Genomic DNA, 24,119 nt, shown 5'->3' with positions numbered 1-24,119 from the left:
AAAAGGATCGGAGCTAGCCCCCCCCCACGCACCCTTTTCCCCACATGCATCCGATCAAAATAGTGAGAGGCATTTTGTTCAAAATAGTTCAAAGATCAGATAACAAAAACTCCGGGATCGGAACAACCCCCCCAGAGCCCAGGGGCATGTATTGAAAGTTATACCTCGGGGGCATATACGGTTTTTATGGAACGGGTGGTCGTATAAACTTCAGAGGGGGATCATTCGACTGGAAACTGGAAGTTCTAGTGCCGTTTTTAAAAGTAAAAATTGATCGGAGCTAGCCCTCTCCCAAACGCCCTCTTTTCCCCAAATACATCTGATCAAAATTTGGAGAGAGCCATAGTGTTCAAAATAGTTCAAAGATCAGATTACCAAACTCCAGGGTCAACACAACCCGGGTCAACACGGGGGCACGTGTTGAAAGTAATACCCCGGGGGTATTTAAGGTTTTTTATGGAAGGAGTGGTCGTATAAACTTCGGGAAGGACTCACTTGATTGGAACTTGAAAGCTCTAGTTCCATTTTTATTCCATTCCTCTTTTCCCCAAATACATTCGACCAAAGTTGAGATTGTTCAAAATACCATTTTGTTCAAAATACTTCAAAGAATACATAACAAAACTCCGGGGTCGACAGAACCCCCCGGAACCCAGGGGAAAGAGTTGTAAGCTATGCCCAAGAATCATATAAACTTCGAAGGGGGCTCATTCGATTAGAAATTGAAAGTTCTAGTTCCCTTTTTAATAATCAAAAGGGACCGGAGTGCAACTAGCCACCCAGGCCTTCTTTTCCCCAATTACATCGGATCAAAATCTTGAGATATTTATTTTGTTCAAAATAGTCGAAAGATTAGATAACAAAACTTCGGGGTCGACAAAACCCCCAGATCCCGTGGACAAGTGTTGTTATCTATGCCCATGGGGCGCATAAGGTTTTTATGGAGGGGTGGTCGTATAATCTTCGGAGAAGGCTCACTTGATTAGAAATTTGAAAGTTTTAGTTCCATTTTAAGAGTCAAAAGTGATCGGAGGGCAAATAGCCCCCACGCCTTGTTTCCCCAAATGAATTCGATCGAAATTTTTAGATAGCCATTTTGTTAAAAATAGTCCACGCATCATATAACAATTCCTGTAGGGTTACACAGCCCTACAAAGCCCGGAATCAAGGGTTGCACGTTATACCCCAGGGGCATATAAAGGTATTATGGAAATGGGCGGTCGTATAAACTTTGGAAGAGGCTCATTTGATTGGATATTGAAAGTTCTAGTTCCCCATTTTAAGACCCAAAAGGCGACACCCCTATGCTCTCTTTTCCCCAAATGCATCCGTATCAAAATTTGAGATAGCCATTATGCTCAATATAGTCCAAAGATTATATAGCAATGCCTTCGGGGTTGATACAGCCCCCAGAACCCTGGGACAGGGGTTGTAGGTTATGCTCCGGGGGCATATAAGGTTTTTATGGAAAAGGTAGCCATATAAACTTTGGCGGGGGCTCATTTGATTGGAAATTGGAAGTAAATTGAAAATTACATTTCCCTTTAAAAGAGTCAAAAGTGATCGGTGGGCATATAGCCCCCCCCCCTCCATTCCCACTTATCTCCAAATGCATCCGATCTAAGTTTTGATATAGCCATTTTGTTTAAAATAGTCTAAAGGTCACATAACAGTGCCTTCGGGGTTGACACAATCCCCAGAGCTAGGGGCAAGGGATGTGAGTTATGCCTCAGGCGCATATCAGGTTTTCATGGAGGTGGTGATTGTAAACAACTTCGGAAGAAATGTATTTGATTGAAAATTAAAAGTTATAGTTCCTTCTTGAGAGTCAAAAGTGAACGGAGGGCAACTAGCCCCCTACCGCCTCTTTTCCCCAAACGTTTCGGATTCAAATTTTGAGATGACCATTTTCTTCAAAATAGTCCAAATGTCAAATAACTATGGTCCCGGGCTTGAACAACCCCCACCCCCTACAGATCTCGGGAAAAGGCTATAAATTATGACAATATATACACAACGACACCATTTATGACAACGTTGACATATAAAGTTTATAGAATGCGTGGTCGTATAAACTTCGGGGGTGGCTCATTCGATTAGAAACCGAAATTTATTTTGCCCTTTTAAAGAGTCGAAAGTGATCAGATGGTAACCAGCCCCCCCCCCCCAATCGCGCGCAGTCAAACTACCAATAATTCCAATAACTATTACTAAGGAGTTGAAATAAAACCCCGTATCCCGGGGTAAGGGTTGTAACTTATGCAAGTTGCCCATTGTTAACATATAAAGTTTTTGGGGAATGGGTGGTCGTATTAACTTCGGAGGGGCTCATTCGATTGGAAATTAAAACTTCTAGTTCTTTTTTAACCAATTAATATCATTATATATCAAGTATTCAGTTTAATTTTATTAGTTCTTTACAAGACTTTTTAAGACACACATAGTTTTCAGTAAAGCACTAATGACGCAACAAGCTTTAGATTTTTACAATTAGGGAAGGGGGCAGTAGCAAAACCCTTTGTAGTGATTTTGTCCGTTTTAAGCTTGATTTGCATATTCAAGTTTTAATCGTTTTAAGATGTATCTATTCATTTGTATCAGTATTAGTACCTGTTGTATGTTTGTTTGCTATGATTGTTTATTTAATTTCTGCTCAATTTGGGTTTTATTTCTTCCTTAATAGTGAAAGATTTTTTGTTCATTTTAAGCTTGATAGCTTGACGTATAGCTGTATAGTGGCAAATAAGCGGAAGTCTGATTGTCGTCTGTTGGCCCAGGTGTACAATGCTATGGTTTTGCCTCACTATCTGGACCTTAGCCCATTTTGGTGCATTTTTATGGCTGCAGATAAACTGAAATTACGTTCACTGTACTACAAGTATGCAAAGTTTTTGCTTCGTTTACCACCGTGGACAAGCAATAAGTATGTTACGTGCCAGTACAGTGTTACCAAACCTGGAGATGCGGTTCTGTCGCAAATCGATCGATATAATTCATCTGTCAAGACCCACCCATGGGCCAATGTTTTACAGCAGTACTCGGCACCTGTGTCTAATTGTTTTGTTTTTTGTTTTGTTTGTGTCAGATGAATTAGTCTCTTGTGCTTTTTTTGTTTTGTTTTTCTTTTTTGTGCTCCGTCTGTTTTTCCATTGATGGGTATTAAATACATTCATTCATTCATTCAATTATAGCTTGTTTATAACGATAGCAGGTTTGCATATGGGAAAAATTCCAAATTCAGCATCTTTCTAGATAGTATATTGAAATCTCTACAATAGGGTTCTCTGCTATGCTGAATCAAAGGATGTACTTTTTATTCAGACCACTTGCTTTTTTGGGCCCCTTCTCCCTTTTTCAAAAACCAGGCAGATTTCCTCACGCTTGTAGCTTTTGGTGGGTAACATTAAACTTAATAAATTATATATATCTGAAATCAGCTTAAAAAGCCAAAATGTTTTATGAATTAATTGTTTCAAAATTCCTTTGTTCAGAGTTTCGGTTACTATTGGCCCGAGTCCCTCATTACTTATAGTTTGTTACCAAGAACTGGTTGAAAGGTAAGAATGGTAAGCTATTGTTTAAAACAGTTAAAGGATTATATGTCACCAAGAATCGTAGTTCTAAGCAGGCCATCTAGAGGCAAGCAAAACGCAGGACGTCATCAAGTGGAGCGCGAAGAGGTAATAAGAAAGAATTGAAACGAACTGTATGAAAAAGAGTCAAGTTTGGAACTTTGAGTCGATTGTATTGGACGAGGGCGTGAGCAGTTGTGCTGTCCTCAGCCGTCTTAGTCTACGATGCAAGGCTAGAAGAAGCAAGAAGTTTGTGATTTTGTTTAATATACGTTATATCCTCTTTTCCCAATCACAATGGTAGGAAATGAAATATTCGATATAATAATTATTATTGGGATCATGTATGTATAGGAAAACATTCCTTAGATCAGCTGCTCATATTTAACTGTAGTAAAAGAAACCCAACAAAATTTTATTTAGTTTTTCTGTTGTCCTCTAAAACTTATAATGAGTAGGCTAACATGCTGTCTTTTGATGTACTGCACCCGAGTGCTGGTCTCTACCTGCACAGACAACATGACCCGTAAAACTTAACGGTTAGAAAAATCATTGTCAACCTTTAAAGCCGCTATGCTTTTCCAGTAACCTTAAAAGTCAGTAATTCTTTTACAGCGGTCTCTTCAAAACCCCAAATTTGCCACAGTCTCTGTCCCACAATAAGTAAAACAGGTGTTTACCATTCAATACTTGGAGCAAATATATCAGTCCTTTAGAGCCCCTAAATGCGGATTTGCAAAACCATGAAATTGCAAATTTAAACTTACACCCAACATTTATTTCAGGCTACAAACATATTAAAAGAAAGTATTTGTAAGATGATTATGCTTATTGTGAGGTGTGATGAAAGCACACATTAGCAGAAATCTTCAAATTATCGTAGTTAATGATCGTGACCGGAATTCCATTCCAAACAGAGTCCAGGCGGGTACGCAACCATAAGGGAAGGGACCTCCAGGCTGTGCCTTTCGCGATGTCTTTGGATTTTGCCGATCGTTCTTATCATTTCTTATATTTTCCATGTGGCTCCCATATCTTTTACTTTCGATCTCGTGCACCCCCACCAAAATTATCATAGTTGTGTTCAAAATCCCATTCCAGAGAAGGTCGAAATAGGTACGCACTCTGAGGGGAGAGAGGTCTCCAGGCTGTGTCTTCCTTGATATCCATTTGCACGATTGTTCTTACCATTGTAATTAATTAAAAAAAACTTTGTCCACAAAATAAGTTTTTCAAAGAAAAGTAAAGAACTCCATTAAACAAAAAATGAGCGAAAATAAAATCAAATAATCTACCGAGCGTGAAACTACCACAAAGCAGCATCGATAAATAAATGAAACCCAAAACGAACAGAAATTACAATAAATAACCGAGTCAAACTCAAAACGAGCAGAAATTAACATAAGTTGGGCGCAAAACCCCTATGCCTTCCCAAGGCCAGAACATAATTTGCACTCTACTGAAAAAAATATAAATGTTTTTACTTTTATAACTTTAATAAATCAAATAATATTAACATTTTGATTACTAAATATCAGTATATGTATATTAAACTGAAAGTGCACATTCATTTGTATTTTTTTCAGTACAGTGCAAATTATGTTCTGGCCTTGGGAAGGCATTGGGGTTTTGAGCCCAACTTATGTTAATTCCTGCTCATTTTGAGTCTGACCCGGTTATTTATGGTAATTTCTGCTCGTTTTGGGTTTCACTTATTTATCGATGCTGATTTGTGGTAGTTTCACGCTTAGTAGGTTATTCGATTCTATTTTGCTTATTTTTGTTTAATGGAGTTCTTTACTTTTCTTTGAAAAGCTTATTTTGTGGAAAAAGTTTTTTTAATTAATTTATGTTCGTTTTATATTGCCATGGTCTTTTCAGGGAAAAAGAAAATAATACTTTAAATCTTTTCGTTTTTTTAAGACTTTGTAGTTTGGCCTGCTATTTGTATGATGGCGAAAAATTTTCAGCAATTTTTAACAACATACACCCTCTTAAAAATCTGGACACAAATAGTAGTGTTTAATTAAGTTTCATACCTCCTCTAGTTGACCTGAAATGGAAAACTTGATACCATTCACAAAAAAATCGGCTTACTTCCTTTGATAGCTTGGATACACTTACGCTATTTTAATGGTTAAATTTTAAGAGCAGACGCAGCCCCGAAAGTTTGAACAGAATACCCTCAGTCGTACTTGGGAAACTGCTGAGATGCATTATTGGGAATTAGCATTAACACAGTGCATTTTGATTTAATCTTATGGCAATATTTAGTTTTTAAACATAAATCCAAATGGGAGGGTGGGCGTGGGAGGGGGATTCGTTTCTCTCCAGTCACTTTTGACTATTAAAAAGAGCATCAGCCCTTTCTATTTTCAATCGAATGAGTCCTTTTCAATATTCCTACGACAACTACTTCGATACAAAGTGCCCTGGTCTAAACAACAACAAAAAAATAAATACATTATACCTACATCGATCTTTACTATAAAAATGTCAAGCCTTCCAATCACTATCGACAATCACTTTCGAAAAAAGGGCAATAGGCCTTTCGATTTCCAATCGAATGAACCCCTTTTGAGTTTTTACGAAAACACTTCCTATAAACACCTTATATGCCCCCAGGACAAAAATTACAACCCTTACCCTAAGGGCTGTGAGGGTGGCTGTCATCCTCTAAGACCTAATTTCTAGAACTTTCAACTACGTTAAACAAAACAGCTATCTGAAAATTTTGATTGGATGTGTCTGGGAAAATGGTGGGTGTGAGAGGGGCGTTAGTCTTCTCCAATCACTTTTAACTATTAAAAAAGGCACTAGCCCTTTCAATTCCTAATCAAATGAGCCCTTTTGAAGTTTCTACGACAACGCTTTCAATAAAAACCTTTTATGCCCCCAGGGTATAACTAACAACCCTACCCCTGTGGGGTGGGGGGGGGGGGGTCATCCTCAAAGACCTAATTTCCAGAACTTTCAACTACGTTGAACAAAATGGCTATCTGAAAATTTTGATTGGATGTGTCTGGGTGAATGGTGGGCGTGAGAGGGGGGTTAGTTACCCTCCAATCACTCAACTAATAAAAAGGGCACTAGCCCTCTCAATTTCCAATTGAATGAGCCCTTTTTGAAGTTTTTACGACAACTCTATCATTAAAAACCTTATATGCCCCAAGGGCATAACTTAAGACCTTTGCCCTGGGGTCTCTGGGGGGTTTGTCATCCTTAAATACATAATTTCCAGAACTTTCAACTACGTTGAACAAAATGGCTATCTCTAAACTTTGATTGAATGTGTTTGGGGAAATGGTGGGCGTGAGAAGGGGGTTAATTACTCTCCGCTCACTTTCGACTATTTTAGTTTCCAATCAAATGAGCCCCTTTTGAAATTTCTACCACAACTTTCTATATAAACCTTATATGCCCCCGGGGATAACTTACAACCCTTGCACTGAGGGCTCTGATGGGGTTATCATCCTAAAAGACCTAATTCCAGAACTTTCGACTACGTTAAACAAAATAGATATCTCAAAATTTTTATTGGATGTGTTTGGGTAAATGGTGGGCGTGAGAGGGGGGTTAGTTGCCCTTCAATCACTTTTCGACTATTAAAAGGGCGCTAGCCTTTTCAATTTTCAATTGAATGAGCCCTTTTTTGATGTTTTTACAAGATCACTTTCTATAAAAACCGTACATGCTCCCAGGGCATAACTTACAACCCTTGCACTGAGGGCTCTGATAAGGTTATCATCCTAAAAGACCTAATTTCCAGAACTTTCGACTACGTTGAACAAAATGGATATCTCTAAATTTTGATTGTATATGTTTGGGGAAATGGTGGGCGTGAGATGGGGGTTAGTTGCCCTTCAATAACTTTCGACTATTAAAAGGGCACTAGCCCTTTCAATTTTCAACTGAATGAGCGCTTTTTAATGTTTTTACAACATCGCTTTCTATAAAAACCTTACATTCTCCCAGGGCATAACTTACAACCCTTGCCGTGAGGGCTGTGGGGGGGGGATGGGTTGTCATCCTTAAAGACCTAATTTCCAAAACTTTCAACTGCGTTAAATAAAATGGCTATCTAAAAATTTTGATTGGATGTGTTTGGGGAAAAATGGGCGTGAGAGGGGGGGGGGTTAGTTGCACTCAAATCACTTTCGACTATTAAAAAGGGCACTAGTCATTTGTATTTCCAATCGAATGAGCCCTTTTTCAAGTTTCCACGACACAGATTTCAACAAAAACCTTATATGCCCCCAGGCCATAACTTATAACACTTGTCCTGAAGACTGTGGTGGGAGTGTCCTGCTCAAAGGTATAATTTCCTGAACTTTAAACTACGTGGAACAAAATTGCTATCTAAAAATTTTGATTGGATATATTTGGGGAAATAGTGGCGTGGAAGGGGTGTTAGTTGCCTTCCAATCACTTTCGACTATTAAAAAGGGCACTAGCCATTTCAGTTTCCAACCGAATGAGCCCTTTTTTAAGTTTCTACGATGACGCATTCTATAAAAACCTTTTGCCCCCAAGGCAAAACTTACAGCCCTTGCCCTGAGGGCTGTGAGGAAGTATCCTCTCAAAAACATAATTTCTATCTGGAAATCCACAACACTGAACAAAATGGCTATCTAAAAATGTTGACTGGATGTGTTTGGGGAAAAGGTGGGCGAAAGAGGGGGGCTACTTGCCCTCAAATCACTTTCTACTATTAAAAAGGGCACTAGAGCTTTGAATTTCCAATCGAATGAGCCCTTTTTGAAGTTTCTACGACAAAGATTTCAATGAAAACTTATATGCCCCCACGCCACAGTTAAAAAACAGTGTCTAGAAAACCTTGGGGGCGGTTTTTTGCTTACCGGTATTATTTCCCGAATCTTAACTGATCTACACGACACAGTTATCTTCAAATGTCGATTCCAGGTTCTGGGGGAAATGGTGGGTGTGGAAGGGATGTTAGTTACATTTTAATGACTTTCGACTATTAAAAAGGACAAGAGCCATTTCAATTTCTATTCGAATGAGCTCTATTTGAAGTTTCTACGACAACGCGTTCTATAAAAACTTCATATGCCCCCAGGGCATAATTTAAAACCCTTGCCCCGAGGGTTGTGGGGGAGTGTCCTCCTCAAAAACATACTTTCTATCTGGAAATCAACTACGCTGAACAAAATGGCTATCTCGTTTCTACGACAGTTCCTTCGATACGAAGTGCCCGGGTATGGAAAAAGAAGAAAAAAAAATTAATACATTGTGCCCACATCGTTCTTTACTTAGGCAGCGCTGTCGCGCTGCCTATGATAAGAGTGACAGGAATAGAAATAGGAATAGAAAGCTTCACGGAGTATGTTTAAAAGGATGTTACTGAAATTAGGACTATTAATTAGGTTAGTGGAAGTTACAATAACAAAGTATGAGGTGGTTAAAGTAATAGTGAAGGTAGGTATTCCTTGTTCTAGGCCAATTTTAAGTAAGGTAGGTCTTAAACAGGAATGCACTCTATCACTGCATTTTTTCCCTTTTTATTAATGATATTGAGGAGTATTTTAGAAATAGAAATGTCCCTATGTTAAAATTAATGTCCCTGGAACTGTCTTGCTTATTATTTGCAGATGACATAGTATTGCTTGCGAAATCGGCTCCGGATCGGCAAAAGACGCTTGGGGAGTAAAAAATTAGTTGTAAATATTGATAAATCAGTTATATTAGTTTTTGGAAAAGAAGAAAGGGAAAAGAATAAGTTTTATTTTAAAGGGAAAGAGATGAAAGAAGTTAAGGATTTTATTTATTTGGGTGCAAATGGCGAGTTGGAAGGGTCAGAAGGCTTCATGGTTGCTATTGAAGAGCCCCCTTTGGCAAATAAGACCGGCAATTTTTAAAACGAAAGTAGAATTTTTAAACGAAAGTAGGCCCAGTATTGAGTTATGGTGGGGAGGTTTGGGGGATTGAAAAGGGGAAAAAATAGAGAGAATATATTTAGGATATTTCGGGAAACTTTCAGGGCTAAGCGAGAAATTTAATAGTTTGGTCTTAAAGGGTGATCTAGGATTGTTTTCATGAGGCTAATAAGACTAGTTAGAATGATAGAATATTGGGAAGAGGTGATTAATTTACAGAATAATAGGTTAGTAAATGCATTTTATCTGGAGTTGTTGCAGGACAGTAGGAAAATTTCATGTGCTTCCTAGGTGAGATCAATTTTAAATAGTTGTCGGTTATCTGGAGTTTGGAATGAAGGGAAGGGATAGGACAAGAATTGGAAAATGTAGCAGAATTAGTAAAGGATGTGCTGGAAGATCAGGAGATACAGAAATGGCAGTGTGAAGTCGCAGCCTCAACATCCCTCGGCGTCTACCGGCAATGGAAGGAGGGGATATGGGGATATGATATTTCTTTTAAAGTGGGTTAAAATAGTGAAAAAATGAAGTGTTATGTATCAGGGAGCTACTAAACTTTTAAAATAAGTGATTTATTGAAATATTATTTATATTTTTTTTTATTAAACACTATCAGCGGGCCACATAAGGCCGAAACGAAAATCATAGGCAGCACAATAGCACTGTCTAAGCAAAGATGCAGATACAGGATAAGTCAAAGCATTACCACAGATTGTGTAACATTATATTGTGACATATTCCTCACATTTAAATAGCGACCATATTTCAAATTTGAAATTGTTCGAAAAATAAAGTTAGAATTATTAACTTATTCCTTGGGCATTGTTTGACAAAGAATATCCTGAAAATCTGAACAGTTCTTGGCATCATCGTGGCAAAAACCTTAAATTAATTGAAAATTGCCAGGGATGTCAATTGGAAGGGAAAAATTGACTCCTAGAGTTTGAAAATTACCTTTCCTTCTGTATGTTTGTTAAAAAAAATTAATTGTGTAAAAATTACACAAAAGTTTTTCTTGTTTAAATCAGGGTATGGGGGGCTAAACATTTTCGGGGGGTGGGGGGTTACACTGAATATCGTTTTTATGTCTGTAATTCCCTTTACAAGCAAAGCTCGGTCTCCTAGTGTTGCATGATAAAACTGATAAAACACGAGAAAAAGAGAAAGGGTTAGTACCGCTTATGTGCTCACACAAAATTTTTAAATTGTTAGAAAAATATACATATTTTGTTTAAATTCACTTTATTCTATTATCAGCAGACATTCCGTGCAGCATGCTGATGCAGAGATAAATGTCCCACAAGTAGTGTGTGATTAATTTCGTTCATAATTCTTAGCAAATTCATGCCAATTTTCTTTTAGGAACTGATTAAAAGAAATATTTAGAGAAGTGAAAACATAGGCAGTTCTACATTTCTGGGTTAGCATGTGAATCTGAAACGTAAGGAATAGGACGTTATCAGCACTTATTATGCATTTCAATGACAAATAAGAGAATTGGAGTTTCAAATGAATAGGGGAAATAAAAATTAAAACAATTAAATGATTCCTGGAGTGGATCCCCCTCTACCAAATTCCATGACCAAACTACAACCGATTTGACCCATCTAGCTATAGTACAAAAATCATTATAAAAAGTACTAAGTCTTATTTTCTTTCTCATTCAGGAAATTATATTCACTTTATATATACCTACTTATTCTTCAATTATTCCATTTCTGTCCTATTTGCATACGTAGAGGGTGTATTCATTACCACTTTTGAAAGTTTTAAAACAAGAGAATCTAATTTTGAACTGATAGACTTTAGGAAGTAAAAGCAGCTTAAATATCAGGGGAAAAGATTGACCTGAGCAAATGTGGCGAAATAGGAAGCATAGAACATTTTTCAAGTTTTTACTTGATTTTAAGGTTTCAAAAGCAGTATATTTGGAAAAATGTTAATATGGAACATGTTATGAAATGTAATGGACCCCTATTTTTTTCGTTTTCCTTATGTTAAAAACGACAATGGATTATCTGAAAAAATTTATCTGCTCAAAGTAAAGAGCAAATTTGACAATTAAAAAAAGAACTTTCGAAATTTTAAAGCTACTTAATAAATTATAGTTTTTTCCAAATTATTGGGGGTGCAACTGCCCCCCTTGCCTCCCCTAAAAAACACCACTGTACAACGTATATGATTGGAGAACACAAATATGCCAGTGGCTCCGGCGAGACCTCCCAGTCCTTCCATACCCAGTTTTAGCAGAAAGGGTAAGCATTGTGTTTGTGTATCTAGCTTGAACCCAAAAAATGCGAAAAATGTCAATATGTAAGGTTTCACGGCGAAAGTTGGTCATTATATCCAACAATTAGAGATTATTGTAGCTAAAACATCATTTTGAAACATTGCTAAAAATCATTTTGAAACATTGTAGCTTTTAAAGGTAGTGGTGCATTATATACAATACACGAAAGAAGTCAAGTTTGGTTAATGATAATGAAATAAAATAAAATAGGATGAAAATATAATAGTTTAGGAACAAATTTGGGCTATAAATTTGCATATTAGAGGGGGGGGGGGGTGTTGGGTAAAGCATAGCATATATTAAATACGTAACCTAACCTAGGTACTTCCCCCCGTAAACCCCAAAAAACAACAGTTTAAATATTGTAAACGCGATAAGAAATCACGCTTTGCAATCCTTTATCTCTTGCAAGTACCCATTTGAAGGGTTTCCATTTGTATTTCCTTGTACAGTCTATAGCGCTGTGTTATACATAATACACCAATACCCTTTTAAATTACCACAGTCCGTTTCGTTTGTCCCTTCATTAAGGTGCTGCTACTCTCTTTTGATCAAGGACGTACGTAGGGTAAGGAAGATGCTAAGGAGCTCTGCCTTTCCCTAGAAGTCCTTAATGTTGTTGAATTTTTGGGCACTTCATATTAAAATATAATTTTTTTATTACCCCCCCCCCCCCGAAAAAATAAATTGTACGTGCCTGCTATCGTTATATCTATACCTTTCCCTTCTTTTATCATAGGCAGCGCAATAGCGCTGCCTAAGTAAAGAACGATGTTGGCACAATGTATTATTATTATTTTTTTTTTCTTGGTTTTAGACCAGGGCACTTCGTATCGAAGGAGTTGTCGTAGAAACTTCGAAAAGGGCTCATTAGATTGGAAATTAGAGTGGTTAGTGTCCTTTTTAATAGTTGAAAGCGACTGGAGGGCAACTAGCCCCCCCCCCCACGTCAATCATTCCTCCAAACACATTCAATCAAAGTTTTGAGATAGCCATTTTTTCAGCGTAGTTGATTTCCAAATGTAAAGTAGTTTTTGGGGAGGTCTCTCCCCCACAACCCTCAGGGCAAGGGTTTTAAGTTATGCCCTGGGGGATATAAGAACGATGTTGGAACAATGTATTATTTATTATTTTTTTTCCTTAAGACCAGGGCACTTCGTATCGAAGAAGTTGTTATAGAAGATTCGAAAAGGGCTCATTCAATTGGAAATTGAAGTGGCTTGTAACCTTTTTAATAGTCGAAAGTGAATGGAAGGAGACTAACACCCCTTCCACGCCCACCATTTCTCGAAACACATCCAATCAAAATTTTGAGATAGCCAATTTTTTCAGCGTAGTTGATTTCCGGATATAAAATATGTTTTTGAGGAAGTAACACCCCCACAACCCTCAGGGAAAGGGTTTTAAATTATGCCTTGGGGCATATAAGAACGATGTTGGCACAATGTATTATTATTTTTTTTTTTTCCTTTAGACCAGGGCACTTCATATCGAAGAATTTGTCGTAGAAACTTCGAAAAGGGCTCATTCAAGTTGAAATTGGAGTGGCTTCTGCCCGTTTTAATAGTCGAAAGTGATTGGAAGGCAACTAACACCCCTTCCACGCCCACCCTTTCCCGAAACACATCCGATCAAAATTTTGAGATAGCCATTTTGTTCAGCGTAGTTGATTTACAGATAAAAATCATGTTTTTGAGGAGGAAACTCCCCCACAGCCCTTAGGGAGCGGGCTGTAAGTTGTGCCCTGGGGCATATAATATATTTATAGAAAGCATTGTCGTAGAAACTTCAAAAAAGGCTCATTCGTTGGGAAATTCATAGCGTGAGTGTCCTTTTTCATAGTTAAAAGTGATTGGAGGGCAACTAGCCCCCTCTCACGCCCACCATGTCCCCAGACACACCCAATCAAAATTTTGAGATAGCCATTTTGTTCAACGTAGTTGAAAGTTCTGGAAATTAGGTCTTTGAGGATGGAAATCCCACCTCCTCCCACAGCTCTCAGGGCAAGGGTTGTAAGTTATACCCTGGAGGCATATATGGTTTTTATAGAACGCGTTGTCGTAGAAACTTCAAAAAAGGCCCATTCGATTGGAAATTGAAGGATAGTGCCCTTTTTAATAGTCGAAAGTGATTTGAGGACAACTAACCCCCCTCTCACACCCACCTTTTCCCCAAACACATCCACTCAAAATTCTTAAATAGCCATTTTGTTCAGGTAGTTAATTTCCAGATAAGAATTAAGTTTTTGAGAAGGACATTCCCCCAAAGTTGTCGTAGAAACTTCGAAAAGGGCTCATTCAATTGGATATCGGAGTGGCTTGTGCCCTTTTTAATAGTCGAAAGGGATTGGAAGGCAACTAACACCCCTTCCACGCCCACCCTTTCCCGAAATACATCCAATTAAAATTTTGAGATAGCATTTTGTTCAGCGTAGTTCATTTCCAGATATAAATTATGTTTTGAGGAGGACACTCCCCCAAGCCCTCAGGACAACGGTTATAAGTTTTGGCCTGGGGGCATATAAGGTTTTTTTAGAAAGCGTTGTCGTAGAAACTTCAAAAAAGGCTCATTTGATTGGAAATTCAAAGGGCTAATGCCCTTTTGATAGTCGAAAGTGATTGGAGGGCCTCACTCCCACCTTTTCCCCAAACACATCCTATATAAATTTTATGATAGCCATTTTGTTCAGCGTAGTTGATTTACAGATATAAATCATGTTTTTGAGGAGGACACTCCCCCACAGCCCTCAGGGCAAGGGTTGTAAGTTATGCCTTGGGGGCATATAAGGTTTTTATAGAAAGCGTTGTCGAAGAAACTTCAAAAAAGGCTCATTTGATTGGAAATTGAAATGGCTAGTAAGTAAGTAGGTTTGACGGCACTAGACCCTTAAGGTCCAAACCGGCGGTGCTGATCTCCGTTTCGAGGCCCTTCAGCCAGGAAGTGCAATTGGGGACTGGGGTCCAGCCATCCTGTGCTTTCGCACACCCTTCCTGCTTACCTTCCCCAGATTTCTCCAGGTACACATTTAGAGCTGGGTCGACTCTGGCTAAGCTTACAGAGTCACATGGCTAGTGCCCTTTTTAATAGTCGAAAGTGATTGGAAGGCAACTAACACCCCTTCCACGCCCACCATTTCCCCAAAACATCCAATCAAAGTTTTGAGATAGCTATTTTGTTCCACGCAGTTTAAAGTTCAGGAAATTATGTCTTTGATTAGAACAATCCCCCCACAGTCTTCAGGGCAAGGGTTATAAGTTATGCCCTGGGGGCATATTTTTTTTTAATTGAAATCCTTGTCGTAGAAACTTGAAAAAGGGCTCATTCGATTGGAAATTCACAGGGCTACTGTCCTTTTTAAAAGTCTCAAAATTGACTTGAGGGCAACAAACCCCACTCTCAAGCCCACCTTTTTGCCCAAACACATCCAATCAAAATCTTTAGATAGCCATTTTATTCAACGTAGTTGAAAGTTTTGGAAATTAGGTCTTTAAGGATGACAATACCTCCACCACCACAGCCCTCAGGTCGTAAATTATGCCCTGGGGGCATATAAGGTTTTTATAGAAAGCGATGTAGCAGAAAGTTCAAAAAGGGCTCATTCAATTGGAAATTGAAAGGGCTAGTGCCCTTTTAGTATTTGAAAGTGATTGGAGGGCTACTAAACCTCCTCTTACGCCCACTATTTTCCCAAACACGACCAATCGAGATTTTTAGATGTCCATTTTGTTTAACGTAGTCTAATGTTCTGGAAATCAGGTCTTTAAGGATAATAACCCCATCAGAACCCTCAGTGCAAGGGTTGTAAGTTATGCCCTGGGGGCATATAAGTCAAATAATCTACCAAGCGTGAAACTACCACAAATCAGCATCGATAAATAAATGAAACTCAAAACGAACAGAAATTACAATAAATAACCGAATCAAACTCAAAACAAGCAGAAATTAACATAAGTTGGGCTCAAAGCCCCTATGCCCTCCCAAGGCCAGAACACAATTTGCACTTTACTGAAAAAAATAAAAATGAATGTGCATTTTCAGTTTATTATACATATACTTATATTTATTAATCAAAATGTTAATATTATTTGAATTATTAAAGTTATAAAGGTAAAAACCTTTATATTTTTTTCAGTAAAGTGCAAATTGTGTTCTGGCTTTGGGAAGGAATAGGGGTTTTGAGCCCAACTTATGTTAATTTCTGCTCGTTTTGAGTTTGAATCGGTTATTTATTGTAATTTCTGTTCGTTTTGGGTTTCATTTATTTATCGATGCTGATTTGTGGTAGTTTCACGCTTGGTAGATTATTTGATTTTATTTTTGCTCATTTTTTATTTAATGGAGTTCTTTACTTTTCTTTGAAAAACTTATTTTGTGGAAAAAGTTTTTTTTTAATTAATCTTACAATACAGGCACACTTTTACTACTTTATCTGGCTTTTTGAAACGTCTAAATCCCCCTTAGCAACAAATCTACTAATCTATGTAGGCTAGTATGCAATTCTTTCTTTACAAAATGACCCTTCCATTGAAATTTCCATTTTTGTCATTATCACTTTTCGTATTTGACAGCTCTTCATTATTGATCACTGATATCCCTATTTTTAATACCAAAACTTATGGGTTCAAGCTTTTGGTTTGAAAGTATTAACTTCCATATTTATCAATCAAACAGTAAAGCAAGTGTCAAAAGACAAGAAAAATTACAAGATGAATTTCTTTCTGAGTCGTTCATGATAATAATGTTTCGTTTGCAGTTCTTTTAAGAAAGGCAGATATGTTCCACACTTAGTTTTGTAATGACAGAAAAGAGAAAATAATAAATTAAATTGAAAATTGAAACATAATTACTTAAAGCAATATTTTTTTTTTTCATTTTTGTTATCTTGATTGTTATTAATTTTTTTTATTGATGTTTTGACAAATACAAACTGTATCATTCGAAATCCGTATCGTTTTCAGTAAAGTGAGAGTAGCGCTCAGTAAGAGTGAAAGAAAGGGAGAGGGGGCTAAGCCAGCCTTATTTGTGGTAGATCTTATTTTAAAATCTTGAATAGTATCGTAATTTAATTGTGTTGTTGTTGTGTTTAGGTTAATGGTATGATAAATAAAAAATACGTGGCTCGACATACGAATCATCTTCAGTAAAGCATATATAGGCTACGCTATACTCTTCAGAGGGCTTAGGGAGCAGCAGCAAAACTCTTACTTGTGGTAATTTCTGTTCGTTTTAATATTAACTTGATAATTCATTGTAACATCTGTACGTTTTAGGATTCATCTATTCGTCCATTACAGTATGTTATATTTTTATTCTAGATGCGATTATCCATTTTAATTTCTGTTCCTTTTGATTTTCATTTATTAGTGCTTAGAAAATTATTTTCATTTTTCGTTTGCTCATTAGATTACTTTATTTCTACTCGTCTTAGTAATATGACTCTTTACTTTTCTTCCGAAAAGCGTTTTTTATTTAATTACAGTCAAAGATACTAAAACTTATTTTAGTCTTTCTACTCTCCTGAAAAAAAAATGTTATCTAACGTCTTGCCTTCCAAACTACCGCAGTAAAAAATTAAAATATTGAAAGTCCAACACCCTTACACCCAAGACGGATGCAGAGAGGGGGGGGGGGGGGGGTAGGGGGTTTAACCCCGCCCTCGAAATGTTTATCGAACTCGTAAAAACGTAAAAACAATGAATATATTAAGTGTTTTTTTTTAGGTTTTCAGGCATTTTCATATGCGTTTTTTTAGTTTTTTTTTGTTTAAAACCCTCCACCGAAAAATCCTTTTGTACCCTCCCCCCCCCCCGAAAAAAATCATGGATACAGCCCTACTTTCACCCTTTTTAATTCGCATAAACGATTACTTCTCCATTGTTCATACTGACGATTCGTACTTCGTACCAACGATCCCCGTTTCTATCACTTCATGACGAGACCAATGTCCACATCATTGGCTGTAAACGGTTATTTGATCGTCAAATTTTGGTCTTGGACCTAAACAGATGAAGTTGCGCAAAAGCATTTAAAAATCATGCTGCTAGTTGCGCAGACTCTGAAACTATTTAACAGCAAAAGTCTACATATTTTTATGCTAGCACTCAAGGACGTACTCAGGAGGGCCTCGGGGCCTTGGCCCCCAACCGAAATCCTAAAACAAATGCAGAATTTTGGGGCATTTCACATTGAGATAATGAAAATTTGTTTTTCTATAATAGGTCCTCCCCAAAAAAATTCTTCCGTACATGCCTCCATGTACCCCAGATCAAGACAAGAAAAAAAGAAAAAGAATCACAGTCTATATCAGCCACAAAAAAAAATATCCACGGGAAACATCAAGTCCAAGTTTTTCATTTCGTATACTTAGATGAGGTTTTCCCAAACCTCATCATGTTCGCGGATCTCTTTGCAGCAGAAAAAGTACGAAAAATATATATTATAAGAACGAAGCCATAATTAAAAATTATATGCAAAGCATACAATAAGAAACTATAGGGAAAATAGTAAGAATCCGAGATTCCTGGGAGGGGGGGGGGCAGATGGGCCTTCTCTGCGTAAGTACCTGCCCTCTATTACTGAGGAGTGGTATACCCTGCATGAGTGGTAGTAACAGACAATGTACAGTTTCCATCCTGCTTACAAAGTGTGTATTTAAAAGATAGTTATGTCGATCAATTTCTTCTAAAGAGGGCATAATGTATCTTACTTCAAGAAGCTTCTGTTATGACGAAATGTAATAATAACAGGGCTATATAAACTAAAAATCGATCACTTAGTAGACAAGATTAGTCACGACAAAATAAAAGTAAGGCTTGGCATAAACCAACAGGCCTATGAAGGTCCATTTTTTACATGGTGTAGGTCAAATATGCAGTAAGTAAATAAGAATAAAAAATATAATTAACAGAGTGGTTCAATATAAATTCAGATTTATGGGCCCGAATAGAGATATATTATTTCCTTTTGTAGGTAAGACACACAAAATTTTCGATGGAAGGCGGGGGGAGCCTCCCCCGCCTTCCTAAAACCTCCCCAATCTTTGCGAAGTTCACCTTATTGAAACATATTCCCTAAAAAAGATTTTGGTCTGCCTTAACTCTCTTTTCTTAAAACTAATCAAACAGATACTGCTCCCCCCCCCGTCAAGACGTTTTAAAATCAGTGAACTAGATATATCCTTTATGAGTTACGTGAGTCAGTAAACTAGTCGCCTATATGAGTTATGAATGATGGTCTGCGAAATAATTTTTTAAACTCAAAAGGCGCCTGCAGAAAAAAAGGGTGGGAAATTACGATTCAAATAAGAAGTATGTAGAATAAAATATGTTTAATGCTAAGGTTATTGCGTTTCATGTGGCGCCTCTTACGTTTTCTCCCCTTCGTATCTTTCCCCTCAAAGTGGAACACTATTTTTTCATAACGGACGTTTAACACCGCCATTGAAAAAAGACCACAATCATCAGTGGCAGAAGTGTCAAATTTGCAAAAGATGCCACCAACAAACAGTGAGAGCGAAGAGGATTTGGTCCTCGCTGCTGCAGTTATCCTTGAGAAGTTTAGTCAGCAAGGAAAACATTTTGTCCAAGTTCTTTGGTTTTTAAAAAGGGAAACATTTTCTTCTGTTTTTAATTCTCTTTACTTTTGATAAAAAAAAACAAGTTTTCTTTATTGAAAGCCGGGTCCTTTGACCTATACAAGTATGTTCTAGCTTCTACAAACTCAATTATTTTTTCATCGGAAACATCCATTTCTGCCTTGTAAACGTAAACGTAAGAAGTTGAAATTTTTTCAATTTCTTCCACCAAGGCTCCTGTGTTTTGGTCCGTCTTAAGGTATGTTAATCAACTCTTAGGTTGAATTACTAAGCCTTGCGGAATCGAATGTGAAGGGAAAACGTAAAGTTAGTTGAACAGTCCTATATTGGTAAATACGTATATTGGAAAATGTATATCAGTAAGGAAAACATATAATGGTAATGTAAACGAAGGAAAACACAAACTGGTAAGGAAAACGTATATTGGTAACGTAAATGAAGGGAAACGTATATTGGTAAATACGAGTATCGACAATAAAACTATCGTGTAGTTTACCAATATGTAGTTTACTGCAGTTTAGATGTCTTTTCATATTTTCAAAGATATTTGATTGTTTAAGCAATCATAACCCTATATGACGTAATAAATGACATGACGTGATATCTAACACCGATTGTGTATTATTAACCATATATGACGTAATGAGTGTCGTGACGTATAAATGAAAAAATCAATTCTTATTTTATTTTAGTTTTCAGTTCAGAATCGCTAAAGTTATAAGCTGCAAGAATATTTATGGTATCTGAGCAATAATTTTAATCTTTTAATTAAAACTAGAAAAATACCTGAAAATTTTAAAACTAGTTTTATTTTTTGTAGTAATAACGAACGAATATAAAGTTATAATAATCACATTGATAAGGTTACTGTTTACAACTTGTTGAAAAGATACAAAGGGATTAATTTTTCTCGTATATCTATATATGACGTAATAAGTGAATGGAATACTTATACACGTTTATCTTTCGACAAGAATCCGGGTTGCAGCGGTAGCTAGCAACCTAGTGAGAGACGATCAAGTCCAATGCTATGAAATATAATAACCCATAACTCCTAAAAATAGTCGGATCAAAACAAAAAGTGCACCATTAGAACCACCTTGTCCGAAACCCCTATATGGGAAACTTTATGTCCCTTGGCTCGAACAGCATATTGGCTTGAAAATCAAGATAAGCTGCAGATACTACAGCATTCTGCCTAAATAGCATCTCTTTTTTCTTTTTTTTTCTTTCCCACAGATAGCCTGGCATTTGAACATCGTAGAGATTTGGTCAATGGCTCATTTTAAAGGAAATTAATGGGGTTAAAACTTTTGTATTTAAAACAATTATTTTTAAAACAGAATCAATTTTTTACGGAAAACTGTATATTCCATGTTAAAGATTGATCAATAACGTCATAATCCTGGGTTGTAGACAGGTCGTCTCTTACTATTCCAATTCAGAAAAAGCCATAGGCTTTTTCCTGTTGTAATTTCACATCGAACAAATAACAGATCAGATCAGACCGAGGATTGTTAATAAGAAATACTAAAGCAATTTTCGCAATTACTCATAAAGTAGTTGCAGAGTTTGATAGTAGTTGCACAGAGATGATCGTCTTTTCCAAGTTTTCTAGCTACCGCTGAAACCCGGACTACAAAAGGCACTAGATGCAGCAATTTTCTTTAAAATGGTCCATTATACAGCTCTCTATGATTTTCCAGTGCCCAGCTAGCCGAGGAGAAAAAACGGAAAGAAAAAAAGATGCCACCTTATATGCAGAATATCGTGGTTACAGCCATTTTTCTTGGTTTTCAAGCCAAAATAATTCCCTTGTTGTTCAAGCCAAGAGACGGTAAATTTTCTGTAGAGCGTATTCGGACAAAGAGGTTTCAATAGTGTATTTCTTGTTTTGATCTGACCCAATTTTTAGGAGTTATGGGTTATTTTAGATTTTACTATGGGGGGGGGGGGTGATCGTCTCTTACTAGGTGGCTAGCTACCGCTGAAACCCAGATAAAAATCATCTTAAAGTTCTTCAATAAATAATCTCACTAAGCGGCCATAGCTGAATGGTTAAAGCGTTGGATTAGAAATCTAATAGGGTCTCCCTGTGCAGGTTCAATTCCTGCAGGTTGCCATTTTTCATTCATCAGAATGCCAATAACTTGAAATTTTCTAATTTAATTTCAGGTAAATAGTCGGAAACTTTAAAACACTTAGACTTTCACTTTTCCATTACAGTATGCGGTTCAATTTGTTAATAAGAAATACTTAAACAATTTGTGCAATTACTCATAAAGTAGTTGCACAATTTGATAGTTCATATACGTAGATTCTAGTTTTAAGAGCTATGACCTACTTCATTGTTTACTATGGGGCATGATCGTCTTTTACTAGGTTTCTAGCTACTGCTGAAACCTGAACTACAAAAGGCACTAGATGTAGCAATTCCCTTTAAAATGGTCCATTGTACAGTTCTCTATGATTTTCAGTGCCCAGCTAGCTGAGGAGAAAAAACGGGAAAAAAGATGCCACCTTATATGCAGAATATCGTGGTTACAGCCATTTTTCTTGGTTTTCAAGCCAAAATAATTTCCTTGTTGTTCAAGCCAAGACACGGTAAAATTTCTATAGAGGGTATTCGGACAAAGAGGTTCCAATAGTGTATTTCTTGTTTTGATCTGACTCTATTTTTAGGAGTTATGGGTTATTTCAGATTTTACTGTGGGGGTGATCGTCTCTTACTAGGTGGCTAGCTACCGCTGAAACCCGCATAAAAATCAACTTAAAGTTCTTCAATAAATAATGTTACTAAGCGGCCATGGCTGAATGGTTAAGGCGTTGGACTAGAAATATACCAATATTTTTGCAGAAAAATACAAATCTGCATACGTTGAATATTCCAACGCATACGAGAAAAAATTCTCCGGATTAAACTGATAAGCTGATTGTTAAGAGATCAGCTAGCTTGAAAAACTGATTATTTCTATGAGATCTCGCTGTTGATTTTGCTGTATTTTTTCGTAGCTAAGAAGTTCAAGAGCAGCAGATAGATGAAAATTCGTCTATGAGTTGTTATGATTAACTCTCGAAACTCATCATATGTTGAAACTCGTCTTATGTAAGACCAGAGATTTCCCCAAAGGAATACTGACTTAACCACCTGTGCCAAGAAACCCTTCCTAATATTATGGCTCGTAAAATACTTTCTAGTGGAAATGCTATAATTATTGCCGGGAATTTCTTAGCGCCATCCCGACAGTGCGCATAGCGTGATGATTTTTGCTTGAATCAATATGATGCCCGTTTACCGTTCTCCGGGAGCTATGGATTGCGTTTTTCCTATCCTTGGAAATAATTCACATTTAGGGGAAAATCGATAACTGGAAATTGGTTACATTTGACGCACACCTGTTTGTACTCATGTGTTTTAACATCGCTCCTTACCTATAAAAAATATTTGATCTATTGCAATATGTTTCGTCATTAATTTTATATTTCCTTATTGTTTAAAAAGGACATAGAATTTAAAACATTTTTTCTAATTATGATCCATCTGCTGCTCTTGAACTTCTTGGCTAAGAAAAAATACAGCAAAATCAACAGCGAGATCTCACAGAAATAATCAGTTTATCAAAATAGCCAATTTCATCTATCTGCTGCTCTTGAACTTCTTAGCTACGAAAAAATACAGCAAAATCAACAGCGAGATCTCACAGAAATAATCAGTTTTTCAAGCTAGCCAATCTTTTAAGAATCAGATATTCAGTTTAATCCTGAGAATTTTATCTCGTATGGGTTGGAATTTTCAACGTATGCAGATTTGTATTTTTCTGCAAAAATATTGGTAAAATACTGACCTAAATCCACTAGTTTATGTCCATGAGATAATCGACGTATATGAACTATAAAATTGTGAAACTACTTTAAGAGTAATTGCACAAATTGCTTCAGTATTTCTTATTAACAAATGGAATCGTATATTGTAATGGAAAAGTGAAAGTCTAAGTGTTTTAAAGTTTCCAACTATTTACCTGAAATTAAATTAGAAAATTTCAAGTTATTGGCATTCTGATGAATAAAAAGAAGCAACCAACAGAATTCGAACCTACACAGTGAGACCCCATTGGATTTCAAGTCCAACGCCTTAACCATTCAGCCATGGCCGCTTAATAATATTATTTATTGAAGATCTTTAAGTTGATTTTTATCCAGGTTTCAGCGGTAGCTAGCCACCTAGTAAGAGACGATCGCCCCCATAGTAAAATCTAAAATAACCCTTAACTCCTAAAAATAGAGTCAGATCAAAACAAGAAATACACTATTGGAACCTCTTTGTCCGAATACCCTCTATAGAAATTTTACCGTCACTTGGCTTGAACAACAAGGAAATTATTTTGGCTTGAAAACCAAGAAAAATGGCTGTAACCACGATATTCTGCATATAAGGTGGCATCTTTTTTTCTTTCCGTTTTTTCTCCTCAACTAGCTGGACACTGGAAAATCATAGAGAGCAGTATAATGGACCATTTTAAAGGAAATTGCTACATCTAGTGCCTTTTGTAATCCGGGTTTCGGCGGTAGCTAGAAACCTAGTAAATGACGATCATGCCCCATAGTAAACGATATAGTAGGTCATAGCTCTTAAAACTAGAATCAGATCAAAAAACGAACTACACCGTTGGATCCACCTTGTCCAAAACCTCAATATAGGAAACTTACAGTCCCTTGGCTTAAACAGCAAGGGAAATATACTGGCTTGAAAATCAAGAAAAGTGGCT

The 24,119-nt window shown here is 36.9% G+C and overlaps 1 protein-coding gene and 2 non-coding genes across 3 annotated transcripts in view; 1 reads left to right on the top strand and 2 right to left on the bottom strand.

Moving 5' to 3' along the window:
• The window catches only part of LOC148954992 (ATP-dependent RNA helicase SUV3 homolog, mitochondrial-like), a 386,954-nt gene that overhangs the window by 126,946 nt on the left and 235,889 nt on the right, over window positions 1-24,119 (bottom strand). The window lies entirely within an intron of this gene.
• Window positions 21,394-21,475, top strand: TRNAS-AGA (transfer RNA serine (anticodon AGA)). The gene has a single exon. It is a non-coding gene; the product is annotated as a tRNA-Ser (tRNA).
• TRNAS-UGA (transfer RNA serine (anticodon UGA)) lies at window positions 23,426-23,507 on the bottom strand. The gene has a single exon. It is a non-coding gene; the product is annotated as a tRNA-Ser (tRNA).

Source organism: Artemia sp. Qi Xiang Cuo, chromosome 2 (genome assembly GCF_049724085.1).
Source record: "Artemia sp. Qi Xiang Cuo chromosome 2, ASM4972408v1, whole genome shotgun sequence".
Lineage (NCBI taxonomy): Eukaryota > Metazoa > Arthropoda > Branchiopoda > Anostraca > Artemiidae > Artemia > Artemia sp. Qi Xiang Cuo.
Note: the sequence above shows the minus strand (reverse complement) of the source record. Positions and strands in the feature narration are given on the sequence as shown.